General features: G+C 36.7%; 1 long non-coding RNA gene across 1 annotated transcript; it reads right to left on the bottom strand.

Moving 5' to 3' along the window:
- Nucleotides 1-6,321: 6,321 nt before the first annotated feature.
- LOC130242793 (uncharacterized) lies at nucleotides 6,322-12,190 on the bottom strand. The gene is made up of 3 exons (XR_008839091.1): nucleotides 11,912-12,190; nucleotides 11,633-11,678; nucleotides 6,322-6,572 (listed from the first exon to the last, which is right to left on the bottom strand). It is a non-coding gene; the product is annotated as an uncharacterized LOC130242793 (long non-coding RNA).
- Nucleotides 12,191-12,222: the final 32 nt, after the last annotated feature.

Here is a 12,222-nt window from a genome sequence, read left to right as displayed (position 1 = left end):
GAGGAGGCTTGTTTGGGTCATCCAATAAAAAAAACAACATCTTTTTGATTTTTCACTTTTGAATAGGAAAAAAGGGTAAGAAATGAGATGCAGTGATGACAAAATACCTAAGTATAAACTCAGAGTTGCAAAAAAACAAAGTTGAAGATTTGAGGGGGACAAGACAAAGTTGTAATTTTGAAGATAAACTCACAATTCTGAAGAGGAACGTCAGATTTGTGGTGGAAAAGTGCTTTCTGTACCACAGTTCTGACATTTTCTCACAACCCTGAGTTTCTCTGCCAAATATAAACTAAGCTTCTCACTGCTGTAAGGAAATGTCAAAATTGTGAAGTATAAACTTTAAAAAAGAAAGGCTGAATTGAGGGAACAATGTGAGAACTGTCCAAAGAAAATTGGAATTGTGAAACTATGAGTGAAAAAGTCAAAGAACTTTGAATTCTGCCAAATTAACTCATACATTACAAAGTTAAATTGGTCGTTCACTCATTAATTAAATTAAAACTCACTCACTATTTAGTCGCTCTCAAGTGGTTCCAAACCTTTATGAGTTTCTTTATTCTGTTGAACACAAAATAATGACATTGAAATGAAAGCTGAAAACCTGTAACCACTGACTGCCATAGTAAGAAAAACAAATACTATGAAAGTCAATGATTACAGGTTTCCAGCTTTCTTTAAAATATCTTTTTTGTGCTTAACAGAAAAAAAGACATTAATAAAAGTTTGAAACAAATAATGTGTGTGTAAATGATGACAGAATTATAATTTTTCAGTAAAGCATCTCTCAGTGGCACGTGTCAGAATTGTAAAGAAGCTCAGTATTATTAGGGGAAAAAGTGTAGGAAAAATGGCCATTTCTGACAAAAACAAAACAAAAAAAATTGTGATATTGAATTGTTATGGGCAAAGGTTCTAGGCAAATTTGCAAGAAAAAATATCTGAACTCTGAGTTGTCAAATAAACTTCAAGTCAGGTCAGAATTCTGAGAGGTAAAAAGTCAGAATTGTGAGACAAGCAATTCTGAGAATAATGTTAGAGTTGGAAGAATTGAGAAATATAAACACAGAACTGCTAGAATGAGCCAGAATTCCAGTCAGTAATCAAAGTAAAACAAACTAATTCCTATTTCCTTTTTTGTTTGTTTGTATATTCCATGTTGGAAATAAGCTTTAGCGAGAGTTTCATGAATGCACTGATTGTCCCAGATAAAAAAAAAAAAAAAAAAAAACTAAAGGCACTGAACTCTATTGCGCATTGCCATATATTCTATACTAAGAAACTAATTTGACCCTAATTGTCTAAAATTAAAGACAGCACATTACACAAAAGACCAATCACTACCTAATTAAGTAAAAGTAGGTCGATTTAATCCCCAAAGCTCAAGGATATAACGAGAGTTGTCACATGACCTAAGCATCCTTTCTATATTTTAATCGACGTATTAAGAAATCTGAATTAGCATGCATCATAAACCAGTATCAGACTGGTCTGCACTGTCTAGTGTAATGATTTTAATTATTTTTAAAATTATTATTTTGTTGAAACCTAAAGCTCTTGTATGAGCCCAGGTTCAGCAGATTACAGCACTGTCCTCTAGTGGACTATACAAGACATCACAATGTACTCACAGTGAAAGAATACACGTGGTTTGAAAAAACAAAACAAAATAAAACAAAACTAAGTAGAACAATGTGTTAATTTTTAACTTATCTTTGAACTTGCTTATGGAAGGAGTGGGGACAAATAAATCGACTGTATTCTATTGTATTCATACAAATTAAGAAACAAATAAATGTACAAAAACAACAAAAAAAAAAAAAAAACAGAGAAATAATTGACTAAAAGATCTTTTAAAGGCAGTTCACCCAAAACTGAAAGCTGTCATCATTTACTCACTCTTTTCTTTACCTGTTTGAGTTTCTATCTTCTGTTGAACACAAAAGAAGACCTTTTAAAGAAAGCTGGAAACCTGGCTGTAACTATTGACTAGGAGCATTGAGGGTGGGTAAATAGTCAAAAAAAATGTCCGTAAACCATCCCTTTTGGTCTAGTGGTCTCATTAGCTTGTTGTATAAATTCCTATATTCATTCATTTATTCATTTTCTTTTCGGTTTAGTCCTTTTATTAATCAGGGGTCGCCACAGCGCAATAAACCGCCAACTTATCCAGCATATGTTGTACACAGCGGATGCCTTTCCAGCTGTAACCCATCATTGGGAAACACCTGTAAACGCTCATTCAGACACATACACTAGAGACAATTCACCTATACCGCATAACTTTTGGACTTGTGGGGGAAACCGGAGCACCCAGAGGAAACCCACACGAATGCAAACTCCACACAGAAATGCCAACTGACCCAGCCGAGGCTCGAACCAGTGATCACCTTGGTGTGAGGCGACAGCGCTACACACTGCGCCACTGCGCCGCCCCTTGTTGCATACTCAGTTAAAATAGTTTGGTTAAAAATACCCCAACATATAACCCAACTATTGGTTATTACAGCACCTTCCCAATTATGGGTTGTTTTGATTAAGTGTTATTTTTTCCATTCTGGTATTACTATTGCTATTATTAGTACTACTATGAATTCATAATTATGGCTGTGTAAATAAATAACAAACATGCTTCATTTCCATTACATTTTAAGTTCCAGACACTTAAGCTTTTTCTCCATTTAATATAGATCGGCTGTGAAGCGCGCCTTTGTATCATCAATAATTAAAAGTACTGGTGAAACGGAACAACATGGAGAGGTATTTTCGTAAAAAAAAACAAAAAAAAACATTTTTGCGTTAGAGCTTAAATAAACTTTAAAACGCAAAAATAACATTACGTACGCATATTAATACAGCTGTTTTGTGTCAGTTAAATCAGTTGACTGTTGAAATTCAACATTTTTAACCCAACTGGTTGAGTTATTAAATAAATAACCCAATAAAGGTTAGAAATAACCAAACAAATCACCAAATATTTAACCTAACTTGTTGAGTTATTAATGAATAACCCAATAAAGGTTAGAAATAACCAAACAAATCACCAAATATTTAACACAACTGCTTGAGCTATCAATACATAACACAATAAAGGTTACAAATAACCCAACAAATCACCAAATATTTAACACAACTTGTTGAGTTATTAATGAATAACCCAATAAAGGTTAGAAATAACCAAACAAATCACCAAATATTTAACACAACTGCTTGAGCTATCAATAAATAACCCAATAAAGGTTACAAATAACCCAACAAATCACCAAATATTTAACCTAACTTGTTGAGTTATTAATGAATAACCCAATAAAGGTTAGAAATAACCAAACAAATCACCAAATATTTAACACAACTGCTTGAGCTATCAATAAATAACCCAATAAATGTTACAAATAACCCAACAAATCATCAAATATTTAACTTGTTGAGTTATTAATGAATAACCCAATAAAGGTTAGAAATAACCAAACAAATCACCAAATATTTAACACAACTGCTTGAGCTATCAATAAATAACCCAATAAAGGTTACAAATAACCCAACAAATCACCAAATATTTAACCTAACTTGTTGAGTTATTAATGAATAACCCAATAAAGGTTAGAAATAACCAAACAAATCACCAAATATTTAACACAACTGCTTGAGCTATCAATAAATAACCCAATAAACGTTACAAATAACCCAACAAATCATCAAATATTTAACTTGTTGAGTTATTAATGAATAACCCAATAAAGGTTAAAAATAATCCAACAAAGCACCAAATATTTTAACTAAACCATTAAATAAATAAAGTTAAATAAATAATAGCGTTAATTAAACTCATCTTTTTTTTATAATAAGATCAAAATTAGAGAACAAACTGTAATTTTCTACATTAAGGCTTAATCCTGTTTGAATGGATAAGAGCCCCCCTGAAATCAGTCTATTTTTCATAGGGTGATATTATTAATATTTTAGTCTAAAGGTTATCTCTAAGCAGTCTTGGGGTAGCGCATTACAGTAACACAAGTTACATAATAATATTACTTTTCTAAGCAACAAGTAGCGCACAAAAAAAATTAAGTAATAATATTTAAGTTATTTTTTAGTTTAATTAATTCGCTTTTAAAAAAACAAATTGCTGAATTCAAATTAACATTGAATCTCGCACTCAATGAGAGAATTTTCTCCCTGCAGAAACAAACAGAAACCAAGATGGCAGAGCCTTATATTTCTGCATTGGAAGTATTGTCATTATTCTTAATGCATGGAAGAAAGGTCAAAAGGGATTGTCTCAATGCTCATTTTACTTCACTAATAAGAGAAAAAGTAGGAAAGCATCAAACACATTTATTTAAACTTTCATTAATCTGTATATATAGCATGTAGAGCTCTAAGCTCAGGAAGTTCTCAGAAGATAACATTATCTTAAATTATTAAGGTAAATAAAGGTTATACAGTGTGTTTTTAATTGCAGAAAAAAGGTAAGAAAGAGTAACGTAAAAGTAACATAACGCATTTACTTCCATTAAAAGTTACTAAGTACTTTTTTGGGGAGTAACTCAGTTCATTCATTCATTTTCTTTTCGGCTTAGTCCCTTTATTAATCAGGGGTCGCCACAGCAGAATGAACCGCCAACTTATCCAGCATATGTTTTTACGCAGCGGATGCCCTTTCAGCCACAAGCCAACACTGGGAAACACCCATACACACATTCACATACACTATGGCCAGTTTAGCTAATTGCGCATGGGCACCAAAGGAAACCCACGCGTACATGGGGAGAACATGCAAACTCCACACAGAAATGCCAACTGACCCAGCCGGGGCTCGAACAAGCAACCTTCTAGCTGTGAGGCGATCATGTTACCCAATGCGCCATCATGACGCCAGTAACTCAGTATTGTAATGCATTACTTTCAAAACTAACTTTCCCCAACTCTGTCTATAAGCATGCTCCAAGGCAAAGAGAATTTTTATAATTAAAAGATATATCCATATGCAGCTTCTCATTCAGCTTCAAACCCAGATCAACAGTTTTTATGACATCAGAGTAGCTTCTCATGAGATATTCTAACCAATCATGTCTCTCATGTTTAACACACCTAATTAGGATAACTAGCTCATTAGAAGAGTGCACCAAGAAGAAAAAGTATTAAGCTCAATGTGTTGCCTATATGGGGTCACTGATCTCTACTCCTTGCACACAAGAAACTGGCTGAACTGTTTGCTTCAGTTTGTAATTTTGCAGTGCACTGTTGCAGCGTAGTCAGCCAAAACTTATTACAGAAGCGTGAAGGGTTACTTAACCGCAATCATCAAGCTTGCATACAAATCACGTCTCCCAAGGTTACACTTTGAAAATAAACCATGAAAGAATATCCTGTGGCAGCACGGTGATGCTCTCGCCTCACAGCAAGAAGGCCGCTGGTTCGAGCCTCGGCTGGGTCAGTTGACATTTCTGTGTGGAGTTTGCATGTTTTCCCGGTGTTTGCATGGGTTTCCTCCGGGTGCTCCGGTTTCCCCCACAAGTCCAAAGACATGCGCTGTAGGTGAATTGGGTAAGCTAAATTGTCCGTAGTGTATGTGTGTGAATGAGAGGGTATGGGTGTTTCCCTGTGACAGGTTGCAGCTGGAAGGGCATTCGCTGTGTAAAACATATGCTGGATAAGTTGACGGTTCATTCTTCTGTGACGACCCCTGATTAATAAAGAGAATAAGCCGAAAAGAAAAAGAATGAATGAATGAATAAATGAATGAATGAATGAATGAATGAATGAATATCTTGTGATGTCAGATTTCACAGAGCATATTGTTGAATGGAACAAAACCTCATGGTAAGATAAAAATACTAAATGTGCAGAGCAATGGTACACCAGGACCGGGCTTGGGAATTGCTGATGTACAGGAAACACAGGGCTCTATCATACACACTGCCTGACCCAGTTATCATTTTTATTACATTTGTATAGCTTCCAATTATTGGTATTAATCTGGCACATGGTGGCAAATTCCTGTAATGTCTGACTAACCATTTGTAACTGGCTTCCTGCTGAATCTTGTGATTGCGAGATTACAAACAGTGACTGAAACCCTTCCACAACAGGTTGTCCAGATGAATGCCAAAAGGGATGACCATTTCAGCCAGACAAGTTGGTCAATACAAATGAGGGATTCCTAGACTATATTCACTATAACTCATTGAACTCACACAAAAAAAAATGCTGGTCATCAACGAAAAATAAATGCAGGAGAGAACAGGATAATTCAAAGACTCTCAGTGATCAATCGGTTCAACGCTGCAGCAGGAGTTGAGTCTTTTATTGAGGCACATGACAAAAAAGTTACAGTATTACAAATGTTCATCAGAAGCTCCTTCAGCAAAATGTAGTTCTTTCTCTGAGTTCATCACTCATTTTGTTATGCCTGTCATCCACACCACAGAGACTTGTGGCATCTGTGAAAGAGTAGTCTGTGAGAGACTCTTGATGGTTGTGAGAGAGTAGTGATGTCTGTGGGACCCTTGTGATATCAGTAAGATTTGTGATGCCGTGTGAGAGACTATGCCCTGTGAAAAACTGATGTCCTGTGAGAGAATAGTGAGGTAAGTGCGAAGTTAGTGATGTTTGTGAGAGACTATGTCAGTAAGAGACTAGTGATGCCCTGTGAGAGAATAGGATGTCATGTGAGAGACAAGTGATGCCCTGTGAAAGACTAGTGATGTCTGTGAGAGACTAGTGATTTCAGGTAAAGATTAATGATGTCTGTGGGAGGCTAGGGATGTCCAGTGAAAGACTATTTTCAAATAACACATTTGAATTGAATTTATCTGAATGCATTGCCACTGGAAAAAACATTTTCTTTATTACTCAAAAGGGCTCTGTAATAGGCTTGTCTGTCTCTTGAGCAACAAGACACGCTTGCATGCATCTTTTTACAAAGATCTGCTAAGTTATTAAAACCTTTAAGGATGCAGCAGTGAACCACACATACTGACGTTAAATTGTTCATGTTTAAGTGAAATCTATATGAACTTATTTAGACTGATAAACACAGGCCGGCCACTTTATTAGGCATACCTGTACAACTGCTTGTTAATGGAGATTTCTAATCAGCCAATCACTTGGCAGCAACTCAATGCATTTAGGCATGTAGACATGGACAAGACGATCTGCTGCTGTTCAAACCGAGCATCAGAATGGGGAAGAAATGTGATTTAAGTGAATTTGAACGTGGCATGATTGTTGGTGCCAGACTGGCTGGTCTGAGTATTTCAGAAACTGTTGATCAACTGAGATTTTCATGCATAACCATCTCTATTGTTTACAGAGAATGGTCAAAAAAAAGAAAATATCCAGTGAGCGGCAGTTCTGTGGGCACAAATGCCTTGTTGATGTCAGAGAAGAATAGCCAGACTGGTTCGAGCTGACAGAAAGGCAACAGTTACTCAAATAACCACTCGCTACAACTGAGGTATGCAGAAGAGCATCTCTGAATGCACAACACATCTAACCTTGAGGCAGATGGGCTACAGCACCAGACCACACCAGGTGCCACTCCTGTCAGCTAAAAACAGGAAACCGAGACTATAATTCACACAGGCTCACCAAAATTGGACAATAGAAGATTGGAAAAAAGTTGCCTGGTCTCAATTTCTGCTGACAGAAATCAGGTGACATTCGGATGGTAGGGTCAGAATTTGGCGTCAACACCATGAAAGCTTGGATCCATCCTGCCTTGTATCAGCAGTGGTGGTTGTGTGGGTGATATTTTCTTGGCACACTTTGGGCCCATTAGTACCAATTGAGCATTGTGCCATTGCCACAGCCTACCTGAGTATTGTTGCTGACCATGTCCATCCCTTTATGACCACATTGTACCCATCTTCTGATACTGCTACTTCCAGCAAGATAACGCTCCATGTCATAAAGCGCCAATTATATGAGACTGATTTCTTGAACATGACAATGAGTTCACTATTCTCAAATGGCCTCCACAGTCACCAGTTCTCAATCCAATAGAGCACCATTGGGATGTGGTGGAATGGGAGATTTGCATCATTGATGTTTAACCAACAAATCTGCAGCAACTGTGTGATGCTACCAAGTCAATATGGACCAAAACCTCTGAGGAATATTTCCCATACCATGTTGAATCTATTCTCAAAGGATTAAGGCAGTTCTGATGGCAAAAATAGGTCCAACCCAGTACTAATAAGAAATACCTAATAAAGTGGCCAGTAAATGTTTTTTTTTTTGCTACAAATTAATTTGATTTATTAAAAAAAAATTACAAACTGAAAAAAAACAGTCCTGTTAGAGACCAGTGATACCCTTTGAGACACTTGGGGTGCCTATAAGAGGACTACTACTCATTTATGACTACTCTGGCCTTCAGAAATTGTATTTATAATCTTTATTTGTGATCAAATTGCCATTTTTGTGATCACTGTGTTTTCCACGAAATCAAGGATATTTGTTGAATTGCTTTGGTTATTTAAAAAATAACATACAGTTCTATTAGCATGGTAAACCTGCAATTTAAATCATTTTCACATTGAAAAGTCAAGTGTTTAAAAACTTTCTACTTTTGATCCACTGTATATTCATTACATATCTGTCCACATTGAAGTTCGTTTAAAATGACATTGGTGACGAGAGCTTTGTAGACACAAGTTGGCTGCCCCTTCACCCATGAAATGGTTCTGAGTTGCTCCAGGCCCATGCAGTACTACATCAGCACCAGGGCCCAGAGGAAAGAACTTAATCACAAACAACACTATTGGCACTGGAGTACAGTTAAACATGCACTTTGACTTCTGTGTCTGTCTAAACAAGTACATCCCTTTTCTGTTTGATGGATAGGCTTTGCTGACATTAGGTTTAGTGGTAAACTGTAAGTGATAGAAAGAAAAGAACACGTTATTACTTATGTGATGAAATATGAGGATTTATGCACTGCTATATAAATTCACATCTATCCATTCTGAAATGGAAAAAGAATAAAATCGTGGTTATGATGAATGCAGTACTAAGACCTATTCTAGAGATGACGTGGTCTCAATATTTAGATGTCTAAAAAGGACCCGGGGGACGACCCAGGACATGCTGAAAGGACTATGTCTCATGCCTTGGTTGGGGATGTCTTGGAAGGAGCTGAAGGAAGTGTATAAGAGAGGAGTCTGAGGTTCCATGCTGAAACCGCTGCCCCTGGAACCCATAATTATATTGTGTAACAATATAAATGAGTTTAAATTCATTAGATAAAGCTTTGATAAATTTGCATATGAGTTCAGATTTAGTTTGAGCCTGTATTACTATTATCAACTTTTAAAAAAAAGTTACTTCAGAACTTTAATTTGCACTGATAAAGTAAATTGTTTTATTAGTTGTCATCTTTTTCCTTCATGGATGTGTTAAAATAACTAAATTGTACTCAATCCCTCATGAGATTTCACAGTTTCAAGGCTCTTTAATAATGATGTAACACCTTTATGTGCATGGTTTTCCTGAACTCAGAATCAAAGCCTGAATTGACTTCCACTGGGTCCCAAAGCTGCAGTCACACTGCACTTTTTGCCCCATTGACATGTTTTATCCTGCTGTACAACAGAATTTGGCATGCTCAAAACCCAGTTTGACTGTAGCTTAAGTGGGTTGTAGCAGGGTTGGAATTAAACTCTGTAGGGCTCTAGTTTTCCAGTAACTGAGTTTGACTCCCTGGATTAGAGCATAGGGATGAGCCCTTCTGAAATGAATGCAGTGTGGAACACCAAACAACTTCCCAGCTCAAAGCATCACGGTCCAAAGTGTCTATCAGTTTTATCCTTCAAAATCCTTTAAAGGGTCATTTGAAGTAGCCAATTTTGAGCACATTAATTTGGAACAACACTAAGGCAGCCATGATTGTTTTCACTCTGAAATGCCCTTCGGAGGGTGATATAACTGTTTGGAACACACACAGGAAAGACTGATGATCATCATGGAACCAACAAAGCCTGACCGGATTGGTTCTTTTGTCAAATCAAAACTAATTCTGAGTTTGTTCATAATGACCGACAAGTGTACATTTCATACTGTAAATATACATCAAAACCATTTTTTTTTTTTTGCTTAACGTGCATTAAGAACTACATTTAGACAACTTTATACTTGATTTTCTCAATTTTTAGATATTTTTGAACCCTCAGATTGCAGATTTTCAAATATACTGCAATAAATGCATGTTTTGTTTCTAGTTCAAATATCTAAAAAACAAAATCAAAAAGATTTTTTAGACAAGTAAATAATATCGTCTTGTTTTCAAAAATAATATCTCAAAATTAAGTGAGTTATTGCATTAAATAATCTGGCAATGGGGTGAGCAAAAAATATTGTTTCAAAATGAAAACCCTATTATTTTGGTTACACCACTGGCAGATTATTTTGCTTGTTTTAAGGAAAAACTTTTTTAATGAATGGAACTATTGCAGGTTTGAGGCAGAGAATAAACAAATATGACTGTATTTTAATTTTGGAGTGAGCTTAAGCTTTAAAGGGATCCTATTACCCGTCTTCACGTTTTGAATGTGTTTGTAACGTGCAATGTACACTTACTAGCCACTTTATTAGATACACCTTATTAGTACCAGGTTGGACCCCTTTTGCCTTCAAAACTGCCTTAATCCTTCGTGACATAGATTCAACAAGGTACTGGAAATATTCCTCAGAGACTTTGGTCCACATAGACATGACAGCATAAAGCAGTTGCTGCACATTTATCGACTGCACATCAATGATGCGACTGTGGTCATAAAGGGATGGACATGGTCAGCAACAATCCTCAGCTAGGCTGTGGCGTTGACATGATGCTCAATTAGTACTAATCGTACCAAAGTGTGCCAAAAAAAATCCCCTACACCACCAGCCTAAACCGTTGATACAAGGCAGGATGGATCCAAGAATTCTTGTTGTTGACGCCAAATTCTGACCTTACCATCCGAATGTCGCACCAGAAATCGAGACTCATCAGGCCAGGCAACATTTTTCCAATCTTCTATTGACCAAATTTGGTGAGCCTGTGCAAATTGTAGGCTAAGTTTCATGTTCTTAGCTGACCGAAGTGGCACCTGGTGTGGTCTTCTGCTGCTGTAGCCCATCCACTTCAAGGTTTGATGTGTTGTGTGTTCAGAGATGCTCTTCTGCATACCTCGGTAGGAACGAGTAGTTATTCGAGTTACTGTTGCCTATCTATCAGCTCGAATCAGTCTGACCTCTGGCATCAACAAGGCATTTGCGCCCACAGAACTGCCGCTCACTGGATATTTTGTTTTTTCCACACCATTCTCTGTAAACCCTAGAGATGGTTATGCATGAAAATACCAGTAGATCAGCAGTTTCTGAAATACTCAGACCAGCCCTTCTGGCACATTCAAAATCACTTAAATCATCTTTCTTCCCCATTGTGATGCTCAGTTTGAAATGCAGTAGATCATCTTGACAATGTCCACAAGCCTAAAAGAATTGAGTTGCTGCTATGTGATTGGCTGATTTGAAATTTGGACAGTTGGACAGGTGTACCTAATAAAGTGGCCAGTTTAAAGCAGCATAATAAATATTTTAAGTGTAATTAAAGGGATTGTTCACCCAAAAAGGAAAAACTACTCACCATTTACGTGTCGTAAGTGGTTCCAAATCTTTACGAGTTCCTTTTTCTATTGAACACAAACCATATTGAAAAAGAAACCTTTAATGATTGGAAAAACAAATAGGCTACTATGGAAATTGATGGTTACAGGTTTCCAACATCTTTCAAGGTAACTTATTTTGTGTTCAACAGGAAAAAAGCAACTCAAACAGGTTTGTGTCATGTGAATAACGAGTAAATGATGACAGAATTTTCAGTTTTTTAATTGTCCCATGTCTGAGGGTATATGTGGTTACAAACCTGTTTCCTCAAAGTGGCTGATTTTATTTGCTAACGTTAGTTCTAACATTTACAGGTGTGCTTCAATGTCTTCAATGATGTTGCTCAATATGGTATAACGAATGAGCACTTAGTTCAGTCAGGCTTTCAAGATATCAGTACAAGACTTGAAACTTCTAGAATGCTATCAACTCCTTTAAAAAGTGTCACGACAAAAAATAAGCCCCCTCAAACATCACAACTAAAAACCCAAACCGTCCTGCCCTGAGGGCGAACATTGACCTGACTGACACATCGTCGTGGTGAGGTGAGCGAACTTCCGGTGAGGTCCA

Source organism: Danio aesculapii, chromosome 2 (assembly GCF_903798145.1).
Source record: "Danio aesculapii chromosome 2, fDanAes4.1, whole genome shotgun sequence".
Taxonomy (NCBI): domain Eukaryota; kingdom Metazoa; phylum Chordata; class Actinopteri; order Cypriniformes; family Danionidae; genus Danio; species Danio aesculapii.
The sequence above is the reverse complement of the archived record's forward strand: the minus strand, read 5'-3'. Positions and strand labels throughout refer to the sequence as shown.